Source organism: Silurus aristotelis, assembly GCF_946808225.1.
Source record: "Silurus aristotelis genome assembly, chromosome: 4".
Taxonomy (NCBI): domain Eukaryota; kingdom Metazoa; phylum Chordata; class Actinopteri; order Siluriformes; family Siluridae; genus Silurus; species Silurus aristotelis.
This window is the reverse complement of record NC_139577.1, coordinates 33470695-33497194: the sequence shown is the minus strand read 5'-3', so window position 1 is coordinate 33497194 and position 26500 is coordinate 33470695. Positions and strand designations below refer to the sequence as shown.

The 26500-nt window shown below is 41.6% G+C and overlaps 1 long non-coding RNA gene across 1 annotated transcript in view; it reads right to left on the bottom strand.

Annotated features, from left to right (window-relative positions):
• The window catches only part of LOC310724635, a 314813-nt gene that overhangs the window by 171164 nt on the left and 117149 nt on the right, over positions 1 to 26500 (bottom strand). The window lies entirely within an intron of this gene.

Sequence of the window (26500 nt, the reverse complement as noted above, 5' to 3'; positions counted from 1 at the left end):
CGGCGTTTGGCAGACACCCCTTATCCAGAGCAACTTACAATTATCTCATTTATACAGCTGAGCGGTTGAGGGTTAAAGGCCTTGCTGAAGGGTGCAGAATCAGAAGCATGCTGGTGGGATTTAAACTCACAACCCTCCAATTAGAAGACCAACAGCTTAGCCACAGTTCGACACAGTTACGACAATATACACACAAATAACATCTCAGGGATGATTAGTAGCTCGCTAACAGACAACTGGCAACTAATGTAAAAAATGTCAGGGGGTTCAAATAAAAAATACAAATTCTACTGCTTGCAGAGATGCTGTCACATTTACATTTAGGGCATCTGGCAGACGTCCTTATCCAGAGTGACTTATAACTGAGCAGTAGAGGGTTGAGGGCCTTGCTCAAGGGACCAGCAGTGGCATCTCAGTGGTGCTGGGATTTGAACTTGGGACCAGAGTCGAATGCCTTAACCACTAAACTACCAGTTCAATTTGAAAACACAGGAAAACCAGAATCAATTGTTCAGATATTGCACTTGCCTGTGTCTTCAAATTGGTACAAATACTTACATTTAACAGGAATTCAATCAGGATTCAATCATTATGTAAATTACATAGAGATAATCACTGTGCTAACTGTATTAGGATCATTAAGTAAACTTTCCCAAAGTCTTTGAATGATCTTGTCATATTACTGAGAAACCCCAAAAGCAGAAACTCCTCTGCTTTCTTCCAGAAAATGTATATATAAGACTTTAAGTCCCTGTACATGAATAAGTCATCACTGTAGATAAGCATTTAATACAAACTTGTGATCAAATCTATGGCCTTTTGACCAAACAGAATCCAGAACTAGTGAAAAGTAACACGTACCCTCACCCGCTGTGATGGTTGAAGGCAGACTATCGTTAACGTGGTCCTCCAGATTATGACCCACGGAGCGTATTTCCAGCAAGGGTGCGGGTTCGCAGCTACAAAAAGCTTCGGAAAGCAAGCTTAATGGAAAGTTAAATGGAGTGCAGGATGAAGGCTCGGTGGAGAAAAGAAGAAGGCAGACGGGCCAAGAGCGAGTCCTCAGAGACTCCGGAGTGAGACGAGTGTGAGCGTGCCAGTTCTTTAACACCGGGCCATTATCTATGTCTAAATACCACGGCCATTAAGAGGTGGCCTTGTCCCGTGGGGGGAGAGCTATGCAGAGTCGAGGAAATCACAGAGCAGACAGCGTGCAGCCACTACGGCCTCTCCAGAGACACCGAGGAGGTGTGTGCCAGGCTCGGTGTAGCTCAGTACCACTTGAAAGCGTTGCTTGAGCACCACATATAAGTGGCTATAAGTTGCAGTTCTAAGTGAAGAACAGATTGAGATTTCAGGCAATCGCTCTAACAGTTCACTTAGATATATATATATATATATATATATATATATGTATATAAAATTTGAATAATCAAGCTGAATTTATTCCCAAAATATACAAAAGTTCTGGGACCCCTGAGTTGTCCAGCCAGATGTGGTTCTTCTACATATTCTAAGTACAAAGAATCATGATGGTCATCATTGATCATGATAATTCCCAAAAACCAATCACTAATCACCAGCATTCCCTTCAGTCACATACTGACCACCAACATTCCCAGAAACCAATTACTGACCACCAACATTCCCAGAAACCAAACATTCCCAGAAACCAATTACTGACCACCAACATTCCCAAAAACCAAACATTCCCAGAAACCAATCACTGACCACCAACATTCCCAGAAACCAATCACTGACCACCAACATTCCCAGAACATAACTAATTACCATTTTTGCAGCGACCAATCACTGATCACTACTGTTTGTGACACAAATCTCTGACCACAAACTTTCCCAGAAACCAAACACTGACCACCAACATTTCCAGCAACCAAACATTCCCAGCAACCAATTACTGACCACCAACATTCCAAGCAACCAATCAGTGAATCGTGCAGTGATTAACGTCTATAATTCACCTTGTTCTTCGCGTACTTTAAGATATTTTGCCATTATTTCCTTGGTTTCCTTTTTATGTCGTGACCTACAGTATGAATTGGAGATATTGAGCCACGTTGTGCCGAAAATGCGACAAGCAACAGTTTGAATGTCCATCACGTAATGTCCATCAGGATAACATTACAGTTAGAGCCTGATCATGGTCAGAAAAGAAATAAAATACTGGAATGCTGTGGGCACACACACACACACACACACACACACACACACACACACACACACACACACACACACACACACACACGATTGGATTTGTTTGCGTCCACCTCCAAAGATGCACACATTCGCACAAATAAACACCGTAAAAAAAACATGGCAAAACTTCTGCAATAACAATGCAAAACAAAGTCGTGTGTGTGTGTGTGTGTTTGTGTGTATTTGGGGTGAAAAATAACCAATACTGTCCCTTCAGCAGCGTTAGAGAGAGAATGTATAATGTGATGTGTCTAATGTATATATATATATATATATATATATATATATATATATATATATATATATATATATATATATATATATATATATAAATACACACACACACACACACACACACACACACACACACACACACACACACACACACACACACACACACACACATCCAAACTAAATAAACAATGATACAGAATAATACATCTGCAGCATAAAAAATTAAATAAATAAAATAAAATAAATAAATCCCAAACAACACTGGAGGAAAATAAGGCCAGTGCTGATACGAGTTCCTCCTCTTTATTAATAACACATGCCAAAAAAAACCCTCCCAAAATAGTGGGTGGTACAGACAGAATAGAGCGAAATTACACACACACACACACACACACACACACACACACACACACACACACACACACACACACACACACACACACACACACACACACCTGTACCACAGCACCTGTGCCCTCTGACCTGGCGCAGCTGCTTGACGCCAGTGACCTGGTGTTATTTGGATGATCGTGAGGCACGTGGGGATTTGTGTGTGTGTGTGTGTGTGTGTGTGTGTGTGTGTGTGTGTTAGGTGATCACGGTGTCGCTGATCAGCCGACACGTTGCACATTATTTATTGATGGAGTTGTACACTTTAAAATGCACCTTCGCAGTAGTAGGTGGGATTGTGCTGTCACAACGAAACAAAAAACTCACCAGCAGAAAGAGAAAAAAAAAGAGAGAGAGAGAGAGAGAGAGAGAGAGAGAGAGGGAAAAGGGAAAGAAAGAATGGGAGGTAAAAATGTTGGAGTTCAGAAGAACATGTGCAATCACTTTCTCCCTCTCTTTTCTTCTCGCTTTCACATCTGCACAGATTACAGCAGATTACACTCGTTTTAATGAGCCTGTTTTATTTGCATTTACCCACAGATTCTTTGATTAGAGATTGTTTAGATCACAGCATAGATGAATTTTTAAATCTGATTGGTCAGAATTCATTCACGAAACTGATGGGTCAGAACGTGTTGTATCATTTCTTTGTGCGACAGTACACACAAATGTGTCACACAACACTTGGGTCGATTATATTTTATTGTCATTGTTCCCAGTAACCAGGCACTGATCACCAAAGTTCCCAGCAACCAATCATTAATCACCAACATTCACAACAACCAATCAAAGGAAGTTCAGATAAACCAATTATTGATTACTAACGTTCCCTGCAACCAATCACTGATCACAACTTTTCCAACAACAAATTTTTAACCACCAGTGTTTCCAACAAGCAATCACTGCTCACAAAAAAAAAAAAGTGTTCCCAGGAACCAATCACTGATCACAAACTTCCCCACAAACCAATCACTGATCACCGATCACCAACTTCCCCACAAACCAATCACTGATCACCAACTTCCCCACAAACCAATCACTGATCACCAACTTCCCCACAAACCAATCACTGATCACCAACTTCCACAAAAAACAATCACCAATCACATCATTCCACATTCACTGATCATTAAAGGTCATGTTTGAAACCCTCTCCACATCCTAAACAGGTGTGTGTTCACTCTTTGGTCAGTTCAGAGGGCATACTACTGTTTGTCTCTGTACACTGGGATCATGTGATGGTCAGGACGTTCGACCCACAGTATCCAGCATATATAATGAATTTCATCTCATTAAAGAGGCTTAAATCAGAAAAGGCATAAAGAAAGAAAGTCAACAAACATGAAACTCCGAAGTGAAATCATACGTTATTAAATGTACAAATGAGATTTTTTCATACAAAAATATGAAGAAAATGTAAATGGTATTGGGGCGAATGTGAAGCAGACACACGTAGCGCGAAACCCTTCTGTGCTGCTTTATTGTCCCGACGCTTTATTCACCTTTATTCCGCATACATACGCGGCACATCAGACGCGGCGCATGATCTCGGCTTGTACTCGTCGTGGTTTGGGATTCGGGGTCGGTTTCGGCTGCATGGTGCGGTGTATAACACGGCGAATGCTGGCTTTTTTGTTGATGTTATTCAGAAGCAGCGGGCACCGGCGGTGCGTTGATATTAGAGAAGCAGCTGAGAGCCACAGGTAAGCTCTGAGGTTCGCTCTAATCCTCTGCTTTGAATGGAAAGCATGCCATGATGCAATTCACTCCTTACCAAAAGCAAAAAAAAAAAAAAAGAAAAAGAGGCTCGGTGATGGAGAGTAATGCCATTTTCTCGGGGCTCCTATGACGAGAGCGAAATGGAACGCAAATCCTGTTGGAGAACTCGGAGCTCGACGCTCCTCAAAACCCAAATTTGGTGTTAAAGTTTTCTGGGATATTCAACGACGGGAAAATGTGCAGTTCACTGTTTTTCTTCGTTTGTGTAATTGCTCTCCCAAGACAAGAGCGACGACCATTGCAATAATAGTGTTCGGGTTGAGTGTGTGTGTGTGTGTGTGTGTGTGTGTGTGTGTGTAAGCCAGTTTTGCACGCTCTGACACCTGTGACCCTGTTTACACTCCCCACCTTATGCTCTCAGCCCATTCTCAATCCGCCTGGTCTGCTCTAGTTTAGAGAATACATTACTTTCACCTGGACTACACACACACAGACACACACACACACACACACACACAGACACACAGACACACACACACACAGACAGTTTAGAAGAGTGTGTAGAAGAAAAGCGAAGGCCACGGAGCAATTTGCAATGCACTGTAGCTCCTGCGCCCGTGCTGGAGAGACGAGATAGAGGCCGTAGCCGGAAAGAACATTAAAAGCTTGTTTTGTATGCGGCCCCCTGCTGGCAGGGAGCAGATCAAAGCCGAGGACGGAAATGGGGGGAATGTGTGGAGTGCAGTAATCACACACTCGCTCAGCCGGCACACCTTCAACCATCAACCTCTCTTTTCTCTCTATTTCTCAATTTCCCCTTTCCCTTTTTAACACTTCATTCTTTTTTTTTTCTTCCTCTCTTTGTACACTTTCTCCACTTTCTGTTCTCTCTGTCTCTCCTTCCATCCTCCCGACAGTCGCTAAGGAGACGGGGCGGCGTGTCCATCACCGCAGCTGCACACATTCCCCTCGTGTAGATTTGGTTCGGCCCTAATTAAGGCTTCTCCTATTCGTGTGCGGAGATAATTGGACTTTCATCTCACCAGGACGCTGCAGCCAAATCTATTCTTCGCCCTTTTAATAGGGAACAGGGAGGGTGGAGGCTCGCGCAAAGAAAAAGATAAATGGAGAAAAAGATGGAGGGGGGGTGGAGGAGGAAAAGGAAGGATGGGACGGGAGGGGGGGGGGGGATTGTTTCTTAAGGGTACAATTCAATAATTAAACATATCTCGGGTTACAAATACATCTCCACGCATGAAATTAAATGGCTTCAGCTTTTGTTTCGGGGGCAGATATGCCACGCTCAGGGACGGGAAAGGGTTAAATTTCAGAACTGCTTGTCTCATATATTAAGGGGAACAACAGAAAGAAGCCTAATGAGAAGGGGACCTGGAAAGGTAATGCTTGTGGGAAATCAGAGAAGGCCCACGGAGATTAGGGCCCTCCGCAGGGCCTGTGCAGCATCCCCGCGAACAGGCACAAACAAGCCTATAAATTCATCCGAACGCATCCCGCTTTTGCGCAAGAGCACGCTTATGGGGAAAGAAGATATGCGCTGCGCAAGCCAAGAAAAGCTCAGGAGAGGCCGGGGGATAGCGAGCGGCGCCACAAATTCCGATCCTTCCGGTTTGATTAAATGTCCTCATTGCGATGCCTTGACTACAGCAGGTTTGTGCGGAGTCATTTCCCGAGCAGGCGACGCGCGCGAACGTGAAGCCGTGATGAAACATACGTTTCGCTACGTTGCTGAACGAGGCTGGGGAAGCGTTTAGGAGTTATGAAATGAGCGGGGAAAACCCCTGGAGATTGGAAGCAGGGGGGTTTTCTTTTCCTCTTTTGACTTTCCTGACACGGAGTATGGAGTGTATTTATAGCCTTGGAGAGGAAATCATAAAATGCACACTATAATATCAAAAGTTTGCGGACACCTGACCTTTCCTGCCATATGTGGTTCTTCTCCAAACTGCTGTATTTAATGCGGTAGCATAACATTTTGCATTTACTTGAACTTGAAACCCAAAACCTGTTCCAGCATGGTGATGCCCCTGTGCACAAAGCGAGCTCAATGAACATGTGCTTCACATGGTTTGATAGGAAGATCACTGGCTGTACCCCAGGCGTCCTCACCTCACCAACCTGACTTTACTAACACCCTTGTGGCTGATGAACACAAATGTCCACAAGCACCCTCCAAAATCAAGAAGAACATCTTCCCAGAAGAGTGAAGGGAAACAGAAGAGCAAAATTGAGACTAAAATGTGGAATGCGATGCTTAAAAAGACCCAGACCAGGTGTACCAGGTGTCCGCAAACCTTTGGTAATATAGTGTGTTTTGTACAGAATGATCCAATGCAGTCATTTCAATTTGTTTTAAAAATCAGGCCTTGTCTTTCTCGAGCCGGGAGGCAGCAATGAACCCGAATGGACGCGCTGTAGAAACGTGAAGCGAAGACGTTTACAAAATTGGATGAGGTCCGGATGAATATCGCACAAATTAGTCCATCGCTACGTGCACGCTTAAAATGCGATGCTCGGTTTTGAAAAGTGGCACGGTTCAGCACAACCCACTGCAGAAAACAGAGCCTTCACTCAAAAAAAAATGAGATATATTTTTTCCCCCAGAGTTAAATATTTTGTAAAATGGGACTATTACACGTGCAAACCCAGTGCTGTTACCTGCTGCGCTCAGGACAATCATGCAGCTAGAGTTTGTATTGTATACGCTGAAGTACATCATCAGAAAGCACAAAAAACATGCTGAACATGTCTAAAAAAAAAAGATAAATAGATCCGTAGGAGGGAGAGGAAGTGAAAAACAGCTCCAGCGTCATTTCCAAACAGTGTTGGAAGAACGTTAACACGTTCCTGGATGAGAGCAAGGAGACACCCTGATGATTATGTTTAATAATACGAGTCACTGCGACAACCCTGAAATCTTTTTTTATTCGCTTATGTCAAAGCAAATCGCTAGTAATTATGATTGTTATTATTTTTTGTATTAAAGGAAGACACGGCCTGCATTTACAGTTCCGTCTATTGTTCTTGAGTATTGGAGGTTGCTTCTAGTTCGCATTTACGTCCTTGTTAAGCTTCTCTTCTGACGTTAGTAAAACAAAGCGTCATGTTAAATTGGTTCGAAAAGCTACAACTGTGCCTCCACTGACGCTGGAGTCTCCTTCCATACATGTTCAACAATCATTCCAGAATTCAAGAAAACGTCACCTCCTCTGGTCCTCGCAAATACGCAGGAACCATTAAAAACAATAACGTGTTCTTACCAACACACGAACACCCCCGTGACATCACAAAGTGTCACTATTCTGACCAATCAGAATCCAGAATCGGTTCAAATCTTGCTTTGTTTCTAAACCAGTCCACAATGCTGCTTGTGCTAACCATAACCATCTAACTCCACTTCCCCACGATCTCAACACAGCCACACTATGTGCATGGAGGCTTGGGATGGTACTGGTGCTGTGAGAAGGTTCCTGGGATTTACTCCAGATTCAACACAGTGAGTTGAATCAGTTCCGGTTTATTCTTGAAGGACACTCCTAAAATGGATTGGGCCAAACGAGTTCAAAGAAGCGAAGAAATAAAGCAATGGAATGAATGAAAGCATGCTTCTTTTTGATGTTATGCAGCACTGGAACATCTGAAGGATTTTCTTTATGGACACCTGACATGCTCCTTTTTGAAAATCCTATTCCACGTCTGCTTGTATAATGAGCTCCACTCTTCTGGGAAGATGCTCCACTAGATTTTGTGGAGATTCATTCATCTTCAAGGGTGTCAGTAAAATCAGGTAGTGAGGTAAGGAGGCCTGGGGTTCACGTTCATCATGGTTAATAGGTTTGGAACTCTGTAGCAGGAGATCTCCCACTCCAACATCTCCATGTAAAGAAGATCTTCATTGAGCTGGCTTTGTGCACAGGAGCATCATGCTGGAACAGGTGTGGGTCTCTGAGTTCAAGCAAGGTTCATGCTCCCACATTCAAAGACATCCTGCGCCTCCAACTCACAATTCGCTTCACGCCGATTATAAACGACTGCTGCTGATTCCTCAAGTTCTACAAATTAGACATATTTTCCGACCCTCTTGCTGTGTGACGTCAGTCAATTTTTTCTCTACTTGAACCAGGAGACACAAACCTGCTTTCCAAAGATCTGCTTTACATGAGGATGTTGGAGTGGAAAGACCCCCTGCTATAGAGCTCCAACCCTATTGGACAACTACGTGTGGTGGATCTGGAGTCGATCCCATGAATCTTCTCACAACACCAGTACTATCTCAGGCCTCCACACACACACACACACACACACACACACACACACACACACACACACACACACACACACACATTTACAGCCAGGGGGCAATTATTATTCACAGATTCTGTAAGAACTGAACTGTAGAACTGTAAGGCAGCAACGTTTCCACACCTCCACACACATCCATGTGAGACAACACAAACAAACACACGTTAGCTAGAACAGAGACGACAATCTGGCACTGAGACAAAGACACACGCAGCACTCAGAAGCTCCAGGTGTATTTGTGGTTCACTCAGCTGTGATGCTCCTCAGCCCGAGTTTGACCCTGATGGTGATGTTGATGGTGCAGTAAAGATGAGCGTCAGGCTGCAAATACGTTCTGCAGCCTGTTCTTCTAGGAGAACACTGAGAAGGACACTGATGAGAGGAACACAGGGAGGAACGAGACAGCTTTAATATCTGGGCCAGTTCAGAAGATGGATGAGATGAAATCTGTTTCTTACACACACACACACACACACACACACACACACACACACACACACACACACACACACACACACACACACACACGCTTTGTTCTCTCTAGTATATACCACATGCTCAGGTCAGATCGCTTCAAAAGTGACGGAAATAGCGGATTTGTTTATATTAAGATGCAGAAAAATGAAGGAAATTCACAAGTGTGCTGTATTTCATTCACTTTTTTTTGTAATAACCAAAAGTATGTGCACCCCTGACATTCATGAGTCCCTGTTGAAAATAATTCCAAATCTATTGCATTTGATCTACTATAATAAAGTCCACTCTACTCTTCTGGAAAGGATTTTACTAGATTTTTAGGGCTGAATGGTGGGATTAATAATCATTCAGCTGTAAGAACATAAAGAGGATTGGACACTGATGTTGGAGATAGTCAGGAGGCTCCAGTTCTGGTTTATCCCAAAGGTGTTCAGTTAAGCTCAGGAGGAGGCTCCATGTTTGGTCCATCACTACGATTGAGGAGGATGCTTCATTTCCATTTCTTCAAAAAGTTAGTGAGGCTGAGAAGGTCAGAGCTGTGCGCAGGACACTCAAGTTCTTCTACTTTTACCTTAACACCAACAACCATGTCTTCATGGAGCTTGATTTATGTGCAGGAGCATAAATTGACACTGATGTGGGTTAGAAGGCTCCATCTTCTCTTCATCCCAAAGGTTTTTAGTGGTACTGAGGAGGAAGAGGATGCTCCACCTCCAGTTAATCTCAGAGTTGTTCAGTGGGGCTGAGAAGGTTAGGGCTTTCTGCTTCTAGTTCTTCTAGTTCTACCTTAACACCAACTGCCATGTCTTCATGGAGCTTGATTTGTGTACATGAACATAGACATGCTGGAAGGGTGTTTGGAATTCTTGGTTAAAAAATATAATTAAAACCTTCTACACAATTTTGTGCTTTGAAATAGTGAAGAAATGATGGTCCTGTGTTGGATATCGGTGGAGACGTGGATGAGGCTTGTGTTGAAATGTAGTGACTGGTGCGAATGATGCTAATCATCAAAGTGAGAATGTACCAGTGAGCAGATCAAAAGTAGAAGATATGGAATGCTGAAACTTCACCTCTGAATTAGAAACATATTGGAGGACAGGAAAACCTGGAATTTTCAACACTGAAAATGGGTTTTGAAGGGTTTTCTATATAAAGTGTTCCTGGATTAACGTTAAGGAGGTTGATATCTCACAGCATTCGATCTTCATGACCGAACAAGCAATTAGTGTGAGATGTAAATGATCTTGTTCTAATCTCCATCTCCATCATTCCGATGCTCAAACCCTCTTCTTCTTTATAGAAAAGAATGCATGAGTTCCTCAGAAGCAAACAGAAATGCTGCTTATCGATGTTTTCTACAAACGTGTCATCCTGTATTTTTGTTCGAAGCACTCATGTTGGGGTTTGTACACTTCTCCGTGCTGAATTTATGCCGGACTGGTTCTACTTACGCAGCATGTATCGGTTGTCTCGAATCTTGTTGTCTATTTGCTCTGTAATTTTTACTACACGATTTTTCCAGCGATTATCTTGTACTGCTCTGTCACCAAGGCCTTCGAGAACACTCTCTCATTCCATTGTCTACAGTTAGAATAACAATCTCTCTCTCTCTCTCTCTCTCTCTCTCTCTCTCTCTCTCTCTCTCTCTCTCTCTCTCTCTCTCTCTCTCTCTCTCTCTCTCTCTCTGCTACATCCATCCTAAATCATATTCTTATTAAATCTAAATTCGGTTCCTCCTGAATAATAATAAAACCTGCACTAAAGAGACACTTCTTCCCCCCACCAAAATCCATTGAGGAGAACATTTACATAAGTGTTTCTTAAAATAAGCAGGATGGAAACGTTCTCCACTCGTTCTCTACCCGCTGCTCGACATGTTTGCCTATTTATGAAGCGAATGCACGCATTTAATAAAAGTACTAGGCAAAGTGTTCACGTTGTGTGATTTTTCAATTAGTTTTCTTTTTTTTTTCCCCCCAAAGCTTTCGAGAAAAGTGTTTTTGTTCTGATGACGGTATTGCGGGGACAATGAACTTTTTCGTTCTGAGAACTTTGATTGAAAATTGATTGAGATTGAGAATGGAAAGTAAAGAAATAAGTCCAGAAAGGAAGAAAAAAAGAAATAAGTCCAGAAAAAAAGAAAGAAAGAAAGAAAGAAATAAGTCCAGAAAGAAAGAAAGAAAGAAAGAAAGAAAGAAAGAAAAAAAGAAAGAAATATGAACGAAGAATTGTATGTACATTGTGTGTGTGTGTGGTGTGTGTGTGTGTGTGTGTGTGTGTGTAGCAGGAGGCTTTATTGTTGGCCTAAAGCAGCTCCTAATTGAAAGGTAGCTATAAAAACGGCAGGTGTCCAGCCCTCAGTGCCTCTAATTGGTAGCCTGGAAAGGCAACTGTGCGAAGAAGGGAACTGCTGGGACCGACGTACACCTCCGCGCACAAAAAAAAATAAAAATAAATATATATATATACAGAGACTTGCAATAAAAAAGTCAGTTTTCTATAATATGCCGACGGCTCGCTGTGTCTTTGGTGGTGCGTTATTGGTCTGCGCTGTGCTCTAGCGCTACTACTGAAATCATTTCTGTGCTAATGCCAAGAAAGAAAAGAAACCGATATAATTCTGTTCGGGTGTAGTATTAGCTGTGTGAAAGATCAGCATGCGGTATGAGGCAGGGGTCTACGCTGTGAGAACCGGAGCCTTGATTGAGCAATCATTTGCTCTCCATGTATATTTTATACAGGGATTATCATGTGTTGTACGTTTTACATATTTTAGTATTCAACAACTGGATGTGTTTGGGAAAGGCCAAATGTTAAAATACTGACTAATGCAAGCGGTGTTACACTGCCGAAAGCTCCGAAGACGTGCTATGCTAAAACAGGGTCAGCACCAGTGCCGGGAGCGATAATGGTCCAGGAGAGAAGAAATCCTTTTAAGATGTGGCTCACATTTTCGACAGAGAAAAGTAGAAATATTTAGATATACGATTTGCCTAATGCAAGTTCTGGCTTGAGTACACGTTTCATCATTCCAGGTTTTACAATTACGCTTCGATTGCTGTTCAGAAATTTGGTCCAGACATGAAGTGGCTTGATGAGTAGTATTAGTGTTAATCGCATGTCTCCTGACAGGGTTTTGAGAAACAGTAGTAATTTAATATTTATTCGTGTTTCTCTGAAACACCGATTATCAGACGTGAAATGTTTTACTGCCATAAATAAAGTCTGATTTGCTTATTTAATATGATGACAATCTCATGTGCAGAAACAGCATTGTTTTTTATTTCGCCCCATTTGTTGTGAAAAGGAAATCGTGTGGCAAGGAAACGCTTTTCGGCATGGGAAATAAAAGTGGGCCAAAGTGGTGCTTCTCAGATTTCTTGTTTTGTGAGTGTTCTGATCTTAAAACAACTTCAACAAAAGACCCTAAAAGTCTGCGTCCGCCAGCCAGGGGTGACTCGGTTCAAAGGTTAGAGCAGAAAACAAACAAGACTTGGGATTTGGTTTAGTGATCACAGAGTAGGTGTGAACATCTAGGATGACTTTAAAGTTTATATCTAAATAAATGTAATTATAAAACCAATAGAGATCTGATCCTGTGCCTCTGCAGCATCTCACAATTCATAAAACATTGCAAGCACCTGCTTTTAGTGACATAAGATGTTGGCCCCTGAGCAAGGCCCTTAACCCTCAACTGCTCAGTTACAAGTCACTCTGGATAAGGGCGTCCATGAATGGAATTGTTCAACTTCTGATCAGAAGATCATGAGTTCGAATCCCACCACCACTAAGCAGCCAAAGCTGGGCCCTTAACATTCAATTGCTTTGTAGTAAATTGCTCTGGATTAGGGCATCAGCCAAATGACATGAAATTAAATCATAATGTTGGACAACTGTTTAAAAGGCGATGAGTTCAAATCCCATCACCACTTAGATGCCCCTGCTGGGCCCTTGAGCAAGGCCCTTAACCCTCAACTGCTTAGTTTTTAGTCGCTCTGATAAAGCAGTTATCCAAATACCATAAATGTGAATGCAAATGTAAAGGTTAGATTCTGATAATAAGGTTATGAGTTCAAATCCCACCACCACATTGCCACTCTTGAGCCATTAAGGAAGCACCCTTAACCTCTCAGATGTATAAATAGTATAACTGCGCGTCACTCTGAATAAATCCATCTGATGTCAAATCTTTCTTGTAGACGGCCAAATAAAGCAAACATACCAAACAACTTTTCCATTACGGACTCCTTCGGTCTGCTGCCTCGGGTTAAACTGTGGCGTCTGGAGTTAGCAGACTTCTCCGTTACACAATGCAGTGCATGGCCCTGAGCGCACTAAATGAGCTGTTGATTTTGTGTGGAAACGCGTCTGCATGCTTCTCTCCCCTCGTCCTTGGCCTCACCTCTCGTTCTATTGCCCAGACCTGATTCAGCAGCTCGATCTCCTGAGGAAACAAGGGATTTGGTTTTCCGCCGGCCCGGTTTGTCCTCGCGCAGGCCTGAGCTGCAGCGGTGAGGATCGGATCGATCAGCACAGTCAATTAGAGCACTAATGTTTTAATCAATGGTCCTGTAAAAGTATGACAGGAGGCCATCATTAACTGGCTGTAAATTTATGACGAACGCCGGTGGTGTAACTGGGAATTTGTAAACAGCGCATATGATAAAGTAAAGCTCTCTCTCTCTCTCTCTCTCTCTCTCTCCCTCTCTCTCTCTCTCTTTTCCTCTCTTTTTCTCAGATCAATAGAATTGATCAGGCCCCCAGCATTAAATAAGCTTCAGATGCAGGAATTGTACTCGGCTGATATTACTTCATTCCCCGAGCCGTGTCGCTTCTGCCTCTGTTATTAGATTCTCTGTAGCTGCACCCCCTCCCCTCCCCCTCTCTTGATAATTACAGGTTTTTCAAAAGCCTGCTGGAATAAATATCTCCAGATTAAGTCAAGCCGTCAACACAGAGGCCACGCTGACGGATCGCAAATGTGACATGACAAGTTGCTAATGGGGACCGGGAAAGACACACAGTGATTACGCAACCGGCACAAATATAAATATTTAGATCAATGTCTAACTGCTTACTATACACGCGGACATCGCGGGGACATCGGAGAGCCAGCGCTCTGACGCCGTTAGTGTATCGTTAGCGTCAAATAAACCCATCAAGTGACACGCAGGCATCTGGATATTAAATACGGCCAGAGTAAGGATTAACTTTGGCATAAAGGTTCATCCAACATCATAAAACATGCTGTATTTAAACTTTCAAGAGGTATAAACGTTCTTTAGGGGTGCTACAAAATCTCCACAAATGTTGCTTAGCAAAGCAGCTTCCCTATACTGCGTTTGTGCTGAATATCGTGGTATATCGTAGCTGATTATCAGTGCATGCCATATTGACAAAATCCACAAAACAAATCTACAGTAATTCAGTTTACATCTTAAAGAGATTTTTTTTTTCCAGAGGCAGGAATAAGAATGTTTTTGAAAGAGCATTTGAAAGATTTCTCCCTTTTTATGGCATTCTGATACCATTCTGTTAGCAGAACTTGACATTCTGAAGCTAGTTTTGATCATTCTGTTAACGTAAAACTGCCTTTTTCATGCTGTCAGGGAACGGTGTATTCTCCAAAATGTTGACGTTTTAAGTTCCAAAATGATTGTCCTGTGATAAACTTCAATGCAGATAGAAAAAAAAAAAAGGAACAGAAGTGTTTACTTTGCAATCAGGAGATCGTGAGTTTAAATCCTGACGATGACGCAGACATGTGCGTCCGGATGTGAAGGTTAGAAAGGATACCATACTTTCCCGCCCTGGTAATCAGAGCAGTATTAACCAATCACAGGTGTCTAATAGCTTGTGTATGTGGAAGAGGGCAGACAGTGTTTTTGTCCGAATGAAGCATGAGGTGCAGTTTGAAAGGATGAGTTTGGTGTATGAGGTGATATCAAAAAAGACCCAAGACGAGTTTTGTATAGTCCCAACAGATAGCAGCAAGGCTGCACGCACAGTCACAGGGAGCAACGACCTTCATTAATCAGTGTTTCAAAAGACATGGTCCTGTATACATCCGGAGCTGTGCGCCCAGTGCTGTTCTGAGCATGTGTGTTTACACGTCGGCGATTTCATCATGAACAGCCAGTTAGAACGAAGAGCAAACATTGAGTGAAACTGGGCAAATCTGAGACATTTGACATGATTCGGTTTACTGCTATACGATTTCACCAGCTTTGGCTCCTTACTTCACCATCTTTCTGAAAATTAAGATCCGGACGCAAAGGTCTGTGTTTTGACAACACTGCAGAGATCCAGCGCTTGGAAACGCTTTGATCCCACATATAAGTTGGTTCCTAGCTGGTGTATGATATGTGAGTGCGAAATTGGGGAGAAAATGGAAAACCAGAGGAAGAGTTCATTACAGTATTATTTGCTTTGCTTTGGTTAAGGTTTTACAACTGAAAGTTTGTGTCCAAAGATACGACAGATGTCAGGGTAGGATTGAGAAGAACAGCGCATAGGACTGTTATTAATTAAAATGCTTTGATTTCCCTTCAAACCCACCCATTTCTTAATTATTCTGATTAAGATCACTTCCTGTCATCCTGCTATTTCAATGTGGAGGAAAACTATTTTAAAATACTTTTTTTTTTTTTATGATAAATTGTCATACGTGTAAAGTACATGGAATTCCTTTATTTTGTAAATCCTAGCTTATACCCCCTTGGAGCAGACAGGGTTAAGGAGCTTTGCTTGAGGTCCCCAAAGGGGCAGCTTGACAGTGCTGTGGTTTGAACTCATAACCTTCTGATCAGTATCCAGGAGCTTTACGCACTGATCCACCGCCCCCCATTTTCACACCGCTGCATGGGCAATAACCTTTTGATATGTAAACGCTGCTTTCAGAGGTACCTTTATGAATGCAAATCACTCATTGAACCTACTTTCTTTCCCCCGTTTGCTTTCCTTAGCAGATTTCTCTGCTACTTTGTGAAAGCAAGCCCCATTCAGAGGGTACGGCGGCCCGAGACGTGAAGCTGCCAGGTGAAACCCAGCTGGTCCTCGAGTACATCTGAGGAAGAGCATCGCAGGGTAAAACAAGGAGAAGAGAGAAGGCCTGGTTCCTGCCAAAACCACTCCAAAGCTTCTGCAACAAAGATGTTTTTCATGCTCGCTTCTGAACTGAGAGAGAAAAAAAGGGTGGCTGAGAGAAAAAGGCAGACGAAAGCAGATGAAAGAAATGTGCAAACACCAGGGATTTACAGTATGTGTACAATATAATGTGAATATATATATTATATATATATATATATATATATATATATATATATATATATATAAATATACATGTAGTTGTGCATTATAGAATGTTAGTGCATGATGCAAAGGCGAATAATGTCCTGAGGTGAAAATTCTACCATATTCGCTTTCCAGCACTGATATATGTATTAAAGCTCACGTTGGGGTCTGTGGTGCAAACATACATTTCAATAAAAAATTATAAATAAAAGAGAGAAAGATTTAATTTGACTATTATCGTTATTTTTTTTATTACGTGTATCTGTGTCGTGTCCTCACTAATAATGAAGAAGCTGTTGGAGGTAACTCCTGTTCCTGTTTTTTTTGGAATCTTTCTCATTTTAACCTTTTCTTCTCCAGTTCACCAAATTCATCAAGAGCATCGACCTATTTCGCAAAATCACCGTATTTCAGTCTCTCTCAGTTGCTTTGGAGCGTTTCTCAGATCAAAAATTCAATTCTCAAAATGACTCCTTCGACCTCCGCATCACGTCGTCTTGTGCACGTCATAAAATCATTTCTCGTTGCTTTAAACAAATTGCGAATGCTTTGGTACATTCATTTAACCGATTTTCTACAAGTGTCTGCTGTTTCCTACACTGTCAATTATTTATTCGATCAATCAATCAGATGTTGCACTTGACATTTAGGTTTGTGTTGATCAGAATATATTATACTGGTTCTCACCTGAAAGTTTTAACCCCCAAAACATCTCAGCATCAGTTCAGTAAAATGTTTAAACCAGTTGTCAATCAGTCACGCTTACATTTCTATAAAACTTGTACATTCACACAAGTACCGTATTTTCCGGACTATAAGCCGCTACTTTTTTTCAACGTTTTGAACCCCGCGGCTTAAACAACGAAGCGGCTAATTTATGAATTTTTCCTGTTTTTTTCCGATTTCACAAACTTTAAGCCAAAAAACTGAACCCCATAACATTAGACCAATGAAATTTCCGAACGGAAACGAAAAAAACGCACCTCACCTGTGTTCTGAGCTGCACGTCATCGGGAGAAAAAAACGTTTTTTTTTTTTTTTACACGCACGACGATGCCAAAAAATAAACTCTCGAGAGAAATATTTGTGAAAGGAAGGAGGAAGACGGTGAACAATGACTTTCTTGGTAGGCTACTGTTTAGATACAAGCCGTTGTAACGCGTTGAGTCTGGGTGAAGGGAGAGCTCGCTAACTCCAGTTACAACACAAATCATATAACCACAGACAGGTTTCCAAAACTCGTGCTTTTTTATTTTTCTTGGCAACAGCGTTACGGGTTAGTCAAAGAAACTTAGAAATGAGCATCAGAAAATAATAAGTGCATAATCCTCAGTCTTGCACACACGCAGTAATAACGGAAAAATCCAGTGCCAGGCTATTCCCAAAATAGCGCAACATATTTCACCCGTTACACCGTGTGTAACATGTCTTTCGTTAAAGCCTGTGTAAAGAACATTAGTGTGGCTCATATACAGGTGCGGCTTATTTATGTTCAAAATAAAAATATTTGTAGAAATTACGGTACTTACTTTTAACAGATGAACTGAGGATTTGGAGAAAAGTAAAGACTTTTGCAAGAAATCCAATGTGTTTGTACAAATTGTTTTGAGAACAGCACTTACTGGATTGTAAATATTAAGACGAAATGCTCCAAAGCAACTGAGAAAAACTGTAACCATATAAGATACACCACATACAATATTCCTCCACTTATCTCAACAAGGTGACTAGAAGATGCTTAAAACTGCTGGTTCTTTTTGTATGGAACTGGAGGTTCTAACCAGGTGCTTATAATCAGCATATTCTTTTATTTAGAACAACGATAAAATGTCTTGTGTGTTCAATGCCCCAAACTCACATCTGAACTCCTTCCAGCCAATCACAATCCGCTATCCAAAGGGTGTATGGTATATATTTTAGAATGCAAAATCCATGTCTTTGGGAAAGTTTTCTGAATTCTAGCTAAAATATAATCATAAAAACGTTCCAGTCTTAGATCTATGGATATTGTTTTTCTTTGTATAAATGTAAAATGTAAAAAAAATTGGGGAACTCAAAAGTACTACTATTTTTAATGCATTTTTTTTTTTTTTTACGTCGGGCGTAAAATAATAAACAAAATAATAATGAAACAAAGCTAGCATGTTTTTCTTTTCTTTTTTTTTTTTTTTTTACATTAAGACGAGTCATAACAGATTGTAGATTTACATATGGCTGTTTATCATGATTACTTTTCCTTCTACGCTTCATAGACCTTTCAGATCGCATTTAACAGCTTCTACGGTTTGCGATGAAAAAACGAATAGTATGTGCCTCATGCAAATCCACCTCATGCGGTGAAAAACTCCACGAGGCCGCCCACTCATCCGGGACACGGGATAATTAATGCGTTATCGCACAACCATTCAATATCAGTCAAAGGCCAATCCTGAACTGACAGCAATATGGATGTTTGAAGCAATTATTCTATAATGTGATGAAAGAAGAGGGAAGAGAGAAGGAATAGTGCAGAAAGTGAAGCAGTAAAGGTCTTAGGTAGCCATTAGACGGCCCATTTTCTTCAACGACGTGCCATTGAACATTCATTTCACCAGGAACAAAACGGACTTTTCAATAAAATTGTAAATCCTGTTAATAATCATGTCAAGAATTCAGAGGTTTGTTCCTTAGAAGACAAGATTGCACAAGGTTTCCAAAAGCTGTTAAATGGCTTACAAATGTAGAATGTGAGAGATAATATGTAAACATCCAATCAGCAAAAAGTCCAAGATCTCCAAGAAAGTCCAAGAAAAAAGAAAAACGATAAAAAATTTGCGCCATGCTTTTCCAGCCATATTCATTTGGAGGCACTCATGTAATCATATCTACCGTGAGCCGTTTTTCTGCTTATCCTTTAAATGTTTGAAGATGAGTGGGAAAGGCACCCCATTGTATAGGACATCTCCAGGTGGTAGCATGAAGTTTCTCCTTCACTTGAACCAGGAGACCCAAACCTGTTCCAGCATGACAACACCCCTGTGTACCAAGTTGGATGTGTGTGGAAGATCTCCTAACCCTATTGAACATCTTTGAGATAAAAGTGAACGCTGACTACACCCCAGGCCTCCTCAACTTCTCACCTACATCACTACCTGACTTTACTAACACTCTAGTATCTGAATGAACCTTCTCAAATCTCCACAAAATCTAGTGGAACATCTTCCCAAAAGAGTGGAGCTTATTATAGGAGCAAATGGAGACAAAATGTGGAATAGGATGTTCAAAAAGAGGCACATAGCAATCTTATGGTAGGGTGTTCACATACTTTCATCCATATACAGTAATGTAGGTATAATCTGTATATGTGTATATCCTGTAATAAATATTCACTTACTCTCATTCCTGAGTATGATCATTTTAATAATTATATTTAGTTTAATTATAGTAATATTTTAGGATTTTTTATTGGCTAGAAGTTGATTTAATTATTATTATAATTATTATTATTATTACATATATTTTACAATATCAGTTTTAAAACGAGACCCTACACAGTAATCTATAGTATAAAAGGATTCTCCAGGGTCAGCACTTTGTAACATTCTGTACATTTTCCATTATTTCCAACATTCCAAATATTCCAACAGAAATATTTTTGAAGGTGGTAAAAAAATCTGTATTAGAACATTTGCCAAATAATGTAAATTTAAACAGAAATTGATTAAAAAAAACTATAATGTGTTGTTCATTAAAAGCAGGAGGTGGTAATTGGTTGTTAAAGCATTGGACTTTGGATCTGAAGGTTGTTAGTTCAAATCCCAATCACACCAAGCTGCAATTAATGGGCCCCTGAGCAAGGCCCCATCACGGCTAAGATGTATAAATGAGATAAATGTAAGTCGCTCTGGGTAATGGCGTCTGGCAAACAATTTAAATAAATACAAAAATAAAAATAAAAGAATTTTTTGCAACTTGCTGTTCAATAAGAAGAATAAAAGATTTCAGGATGTACGCTGAGAGACTCTGTTTATAAGAGTCAACAGCGTGATGTTACTTATTTTCCTTTAACCGGAAGATTTCCGCTCACCTCCATTACCTAAAGTCTGGGTTAAGCGTGTAACACCTGAGTGAGGAAATGTAATCATATCCACTGTGAGCCGTTTTTCTGCTCATCCTTTAGATGTTTGAAGATGAGTGGGAAAGGGAGAGATGGATTACGCTGTTGGGAAATTGGAAGAATATTAGTTCAGGGCGAATAATGAGAAATTAGACCAGACCCTCGTCATGTTCCCGAGAAATGGATGAGATGTTTAACGAGCAGGACTTGATTTTAATGAGTCGGAGTTAAAAAATCTCATTCAACACAAAATGGTCGACGCACTCGTCCGCCGCTCATGCGTGCACAAGCTCACGTGCAAACGCGGGCTAGATTATTAGCATTGCTCTCGCAGAAAAATCTGTCGCTTCAATATCCCTCGTTCGTCCTCTGTCTCCGTCTCGCTCGTTTGCTCCTTAGTGAAACCCAGAAGTTTATAGGATGGACAAAGAAGCCTTTTGAGAAGTCTTTATCAGCCCTCGCTGGCTGGGAGCTCAGAGACCACCGCCTGCTGGTGCACTCAGCATGGGCCTCGCATCCCTCTCGCTCTTTGAAACACTTCTTTTTACTCGTTCCTTCATTCCCTCGCTTTCTTCTTCTGTCCCTCGGTTTGAGTTAAAAAAAAAAAATGATATGGATCCAATAAAATGGTGCTGAAAAATAATAGCAATTAAAATACAAACCGAGACTGAATCATTCTTTTTTTTTTTTTTTTTTTCTGGCCCATCCTAGTTTTCCCTTTATCTCTTTCTTATCTGTCGTTTTTTTCTGGCCACGGTGGGATGAACTGTGCCACGCTACGATGAGCCGACATCTCTCAAACGCTTTTGGCTGCCCGAAGGCACTGCCTCCGTGCCCCATTCATCCAGGGTCTAGGAAAAAAAATTGTGCAAAGAGGAAAAAAAAGACGAGGAGGAGGAGGAGGAGGGAGGATGAGTGGAAACGAAACACTGTTGAAAGGATGAGGCGTTTGGAGAGTCTAATGGAGGAGTTCAGGCTTCACCACCCAACCTGATATTGATTTTTGCTCTAGATGCAAGTCTCTCTCTCTCTTTCTCTCTCTCTTTCTCTCTTAAAACAGCATGCTGTCTTTATTTCATTATTGCCGAGCGTAAACCCGCACGAGGCCTCTCTCTCATTTCAGTGATTAATCTGTGTTGGGAAAACACCCAAACTCCCATGCATTTTGCCCTTAATTAACAAATTGCAATATATTATTAACTTGTAGCGCAAAGAAGCTCTTCTGAATCATTTTCGCAGTGGGGGTTTCGTCGAAGCCGCTAACTACATTTTTTATTTATATATTTCATTTTGAAGACGAGCGAATCTACTTGTTTGTTTCTAATTTGATTAAATTATACCGCCACTCAATTCTGATTAAATTATACTATCGTTAATGTGGCCATTATATTACAGGTGGAAGTAAATCGGATGCATGCGATTAATTCCGTTCTTTCTCCAAAGACCACGGAGCCGGTCCTGCAACCCTGTAGAATGGATGCCAGAGGAAAAAAAAAAAAAAGGTAACGCAGCAGTTTCGTCTCGAGTTCGCCAAGACACAGAGTCGCCAGCTCGCCATCTGCGAAGCGAAGCTTCCTTTTTACGGACGTATGCAATATTTATCGATCCCAACTTCGGCAAACTAATTAGCTCCAATTAGTGCACTCGTTACTGTCGATTGCTAATGCACTCTCCCATTAGACCGCTGCGCCTTTTGCACCCTAATTGCTGACCTCCTGGATGAGCAGCTGAGGCAGCGGTGCAACCCGTTCGCATGGAAATAGAAAGACTTTTCCGGGCCAAAATAGGTCTGGCGCGGTGGAATGAAGATGTAGGTAGAGGGAGTCCTCTGGGTGAAATAAAACCGGACTCTATAAAGCCATCCTTTCACTCTTAACATACAGTGCCTCTCGCTGGATTAAAAGCTCACTACAGGCACCGTGACACGACCGGCGCCTTCTTCCAACTGCTCGTTTCAAGAGCTGACCAGGCGGTGAAGAAAATAAGACCTAACAGTATGAAGAAGACCAGGCAAGAAAAAGAGACGCATTTTCCAAGACTTAAGGAGAATACGATTTTAAACCTGAGCAAGCAAATGTCAAGAGGGACAGCGGTAAAGAGTCGTTCTCCTCTCCAGGGATCGTTGTTCGATATAATTAACTCGAAAGGATCTGCATCAAAGAGAAATATGAAGTGGTACACGAGCATGCTATTGTTCACACAAGAGGTGTATTATAGCGGGAGAATAAAAAAAAAAAAAGATCCTCGCACACAGAGAAAGAAGAGCTAAACTCTGGGATGGAAATCAAAGCTGCCAGTAATGACTGAGGCGTCACACTGCTTCGGCATCAGATCAAACCGACGCTGTTACCAATCGCTCCATATGTAAGCTGTAAATCAGAGTCCTCCACTAAGACTTTGTGATAAATACTTTGCAACCTCCAGCTGGAGGAGATCAAGTGCAAGGAGGCCATCAAATACAACATAGCTAGCAAAGGTGGCTTTGTATAAGAAACATCGCACAATCTCTCTTACTCGCTCTCTTTTTTCAAAAGCCCGCGGCCACACCTTTAATTACCTTTTAGTCTATTAATACTCGTGCTTAGCGGCTTTGTGAGCCAATTACGGCGCTCTGACTGCTGACTGATCCTGCCACGACCCTGCTCCCGTGTCACCTACCCCGCTGATAATTATGCTCCCATTCCGAATGTTAAAAAAGCGCCGAGTTGCTGAGCTTGCGGCATATTCAACAGCCTGACGCACCATGACCTCTCACTGGTCAACAAGGATTCACGGTCAGATCCCGTAGGATCGGTTTCTTGTGAGAAGTCAACATCGAAATCATCTACTAAGTTCTACTCGGGGATCTCCACGATACCTGGCTAATTCTGTTTATCAGCTCATCCGGCAACGTCGGGGTACTTTACGCCCAAGCAAACACACTCAATGGAGGGGAAATGAAAAGCAAAAACGGTGAAACCTCAACGCTTTATAGCTGCAAGCGATGCAGGAAAAGGTGTTAGTTGGACAGCTGTGTGAAGTCAGTAATCAGCAGTGTTTTAGTGGGTGTAGCGGAGCTCCATGCGCTGCCATGTTCCTGCTGGGGCGCAGCACCACACGCCCACCTGCCGCTTAATTATGCCTGGAATCAATGCACTATGGTAACCTGAAGAAAGCAGACAAATGGCCACTCAGCGCGTCTTTCTGGCGCACACGGGCTCCTCACAAAGCCTCCCTTCACTTTTTTTCCCCTTTACTCAACCCCATGAAACCCGCCTCGATCCTTCCTCATCGCTCTTGTTCTAGCAGAAGAAGTCCAGGTGAGTCGAGTATGCAAACATACGACACGTGGATACGCATGAATCACGCGCACACACACAGGTCTCCCGCATGGCACAGCGTAGCTCGCTTCTAACGTATTTCTGAGCTGATCCAAGATGGCAGCTCCTGAGGTGCTTTTGTGCTTTCCGGGGTGTGTTGTTTGAGTTCAGTGGTTTTGCGCACTGCTGCGCCGGTTTTAACATTACAATGACAACCAAACTGCAACGGACTAGAAAAAAAAAAGGATAAAGAAAAGAAATAAACCCAACGTATAGATGAAATGTCGTATCAGTTATTAAGTCCCATGGTTGGGCTGCCTGCCAGACTTACACCTCCACTCTTTTTAAAGAGTGGGCACTGGGGAGATGCGAACACTTTGAAAAGCAAATCAAAGAGCAGGAATAATGCAGAAATCCACATATTAACACTGAAGTGCGTACAAAAGACGTGTTTCGACACAAACGCAGCTGGCAAAGTGACACGCGCAGTTTGCTGATTATATTTGAGAGCGGCTAAAGAGGAAATTAAAACCAAATGTAATAGAGAGTTACATGTAAAAATAAATAAAAATAAATAATAATAATAATAAGTTCAACTTCATGGCCTTTTAGAATATGTTGCAGAAAGGAAATGTAAGCATATGGTTTCAGTTTAATGGCTTTGCTATTGTAGTTCAATTTGGTAATGATTTTCAGAGTAAAAGAAATTTAGGTTTGGCTCAATCCCATCTGCTGGTAAATGAAGTATTATAAAAAATAAAAAAAATAAATATTAAACATTTTTTATGATGAGTTGCTCTGCAGATATCTTTATGTTCTCAAAAAGATTTGGCTTCAGAGTCATTTATAGCTTACATGCTGTACTGTAACCTGCACTGATCTCCCAAAACCAGCCCCTTTTATAGCTGATAATTACTGTCGATTTGGTTTCTGTACTAAATTCCATCTCTCTTAGCACCGACTCAGTCTCTTCAGTGTTCTTCAATTTCTGTTTTGTCTTAGCGTTTTTAAAAATCTTACAATCAGGTATTGCTGGTGGCAGCAAGCAGACCTGAACCATTACAGGAAACTTAATCTGTGGGTTTTACTGTAGAAAAAAAGCAAAGCAAAGACTTGAAACAAGACTAAAGGAATATGGGATAAACATATGCTGTGTTATTGAGGGCAGAAGGCATGATTGCATAGGAAACAAACACAGTTTCTGTCTTCTGAGTAGCTCCGTAATCAGCATTAAGCTTTGGTCTCTGGTGTCTATAGTGTGAATGGGCAGCTTTCCAGTTTGAAGTGGTTTATTTACTTGGGCAAAATTCAAATCCGTCTTCAGGTCAAGGCAGGTTTGAGTCAAACTGAGCAATGAGACAGTTGTGGCTGGCGAGGATATTGGGGCGGTCTAGCTGATGCCAATAACTTAACCTGAGATGTTGCCAACTGGTAGAGTTTGGTGCTAGTAATTCAAATGTCTTGATATTATACGACTACAGAACACCAACAAACTTTGGCCACTTATAACACCCCTGCTGTGCGAGGTCACATGATTAGTGGCAAGTACATCTGGAAACAGCATTAAACTTGGCTCCTGCTTTAGGATAAATAGCATTGAAGGGCCAGCGAGCTTTACAGCTTAGAGTGGTTTATTAGAACAAAGTTCAGAAAAGTTCTTCTTGCAATAATATACTTCCCCAATGTTCCCAGGAATCTCTTATTATAAAACAATACGTTTGCAACACAAGCATCTCGATTCTCGACTAAATGAATCCGGCGTCCAAATAAACTAGCAAAAGTGTCCTTGCTTTTGTGGCAGAAGTCCTAGTCAAAGTATCTGTTTTGCGCTGTTTACATTGTCAGTCATCATTGAGCTCTGGTCTTTCATGGCTATAGACAAAGGGCTGAAGGGCCAGGAAGCTTTTCAGCTCAGAATGGTTTATTTGGTTGAATCCGACTTAAAACAAATCAGTGGTCGATGTCACGCTGAGCAATGAGACAGTGGTGGGTACCAAGGACACAGTTCAGCAAAGTCTTTTTGCAATAATGTGTGCCAGGACCTGATGTGAGTGTGCCAGGAAACTCTATGTTGTGTGTAGGAGAATGTGTTTGCAAAGCAAATGCCCTTGACTCTAGCCCAGAACGGTACCTGAAATGATGCCTGAACATATTTTGCCCTTTTTTTGTGCAAGCACCACATATTCTTGGGGGAGAAAAACTATAATCTGGTTTTAACTCTCTGTTTTGGATCTGTAATCAGCATTAACCTTTTGTGTCTATGGACAGATGGTCAGGTGGATTCTCATCTTACCTGAGCAGTTACCTGAAGCTGTATGCCACTTTAAGTATGATTATGATTAGTGATTCATATATAGTAAGCATTTTTGAAAGCTGGTCATTACCTGGTGCCAGCAACTGGACATCATATGGTGTTAGGAAACTCTGTCTCTAAAGCAATGTGTAGGTGTTA